The sequence below is a fragment of the Chrysochloris asiatica genome, unplaced genomic scaffold, assembly GCF_000296735.1.
Source record: "Chrysochloris asiatica unplaced genomic scaffold, ChrAsi1.0 scaffold00080, whole genome shotgun sequence".
Classification (NCBI taxonomy): Eukaryota; Metazoa; Chordata; class Mammalia; order Afrosoricida; family Chrysochloridae; genus Chrysochloris; species Chrysochloris asiatica.
The window spans coordinates 1,168,439-1,170,080 of record NW_006408598.1 but is presented as its reverse complement, the minus strand read 5'-3'; the positions used below and the strand labels follow the sequence as shown (position 1 = coordinate 1,170,080).

The 1,642-nt window shown below is 43.9% G+C and overlaps 1 pseudogene; it reads left to right on the top strand.

Moving 5' to 3' along the window:
• Nucleotides 1–3: 3 nt before the first annotated feature.
• Nucleotides 4–526, top strand: LOC102833413 (annotated as a pseudogene).
• Nucleotides 527–1,642: the final 1,116 nt, after the last annotated feature.

Here is a 1,642-nt window from a genome sequence, read left to right as displayed (position 1 = left end):
GGGCTGGCTGGGCCCCTACATGGATTGGCAAATCAGGAAGTTCTTGTCTGGCTGACACAGCTACAGAAGGAAGTTGGTAAAGATGTGTCAGATGAAAAGTTACGAGACTATATCGGGAACACACTCAACTCAGGACGGGTTGTCCCAGGCTATGGTCATGCAGTACTGAGGAAGACTGATCCATGATATACCTGCCAGCGAGAGTTTGCTCTGAAACACCTGCCTAATGATCCCATGTTTAAGCTGGTTGCTCAGTTGTATAAGATTGTGACCAATGTCCTCTTAGAGAAGGGGAAGGCCAAGAACTCTTGGCCCAATGTAGATGCTCAGAGCGGGGTGCTACTCCAGTACTATGACATGACAGAGATGAATTAATACACGGTCTTGTTTGGAGTACCACGAACACTGGGAGTATTGGCACAGCTCATCTGGAGCCGAGCCCTAGGCTTCCCTCTAGAGAGACCCAAGTCCCAAGTCCATGAGCACGGATGGTCTGATAAAGTTTGTGGACTCTAAGTCAAGGTAAAACTGGAACCTGGGGGGAAAATGACTACCAGAAAGTGAGAAAACTTAAAAAAAAAAAAAAAAGTATACTCTTATTTGAGGGGCCTTTAAAGATTTCAGATTAAATTGTATCTGAGGCACTGAGTAAGAAGTTTGAAGTTAAATATAAATTAAAATTAAAAGATAAAAGTGACCTCTTCTCCCCTAACCAGATCCTTTTCCCTGCCATGTGTGAGTTGCCCATCAACTGGATGACCAGTACTAATGCATGTGATGTGGTTCAAGTTTGGCTTTCTGCCATCTCAAACGGGAATCTGGCCCCTCTTCCCCCAAATCAAAGTTGGTTCTAGAGACTCTGCAGTCACTTTGAAACTTTTGGTTCTACTCTGCCCATCCCTCAGTGTGCTGGCAAACCAGGACTCTGCCCTTCTGTTTCCACAGAAATCATGTTGGATTCTCAACTGTACTAAATCCATTGCCCTTCCTTATGCACACACAACTCTAGCAAGACTTGCTGGTTAGCTGGACATATATTTTGGCAATTTTTTTACGCTACTAGGTGAGCATAGAGGCCATGGCATTTATTGTAACTGGCACCCAATGTTGGATTTTATTTTCCTTTTTAAAATTGTCCCGTTAAGTTATGGGTGTTCTGTTCCCCGTTACTGAGTACCCACCTCCTTTCAGACTTCTCTATACCTGCTGTGCTTCAGGCTAAAGATGCTCTGGGCTTTCCCCTCTTGGTCCCTATAGGAACCCTTCCAACAGATTGTATATTACCACTGTCTGATTTCCATGGTCTTTCCTAGTCATTTCACTTTATCAGTGCTTAATGTAATCTAAGCTTTTTACTTCCACCGAACACAAGCCACTCCTCGCTGACCTTTTTTTCTTTCTTTTAATGTGCTGTGAGGCATACGACAGAGACTTGGGAATGACCAGTATGCTATCTTCATGGTCTGGCACCAGTGGTACTATCACCTCTTTTTGAGCAGGGGAGTTATTCAAGACTGAACATGATCCCCTTTGAATATCAGGTACTGGGTCTGAGGGAATTAAAAATAGTAAGCCTTCCTTCTCATCCCTGTCACAAGAATAATTTATCAAGGTCCTTTTCCTGCCTCTTCTCCAAGAGCTC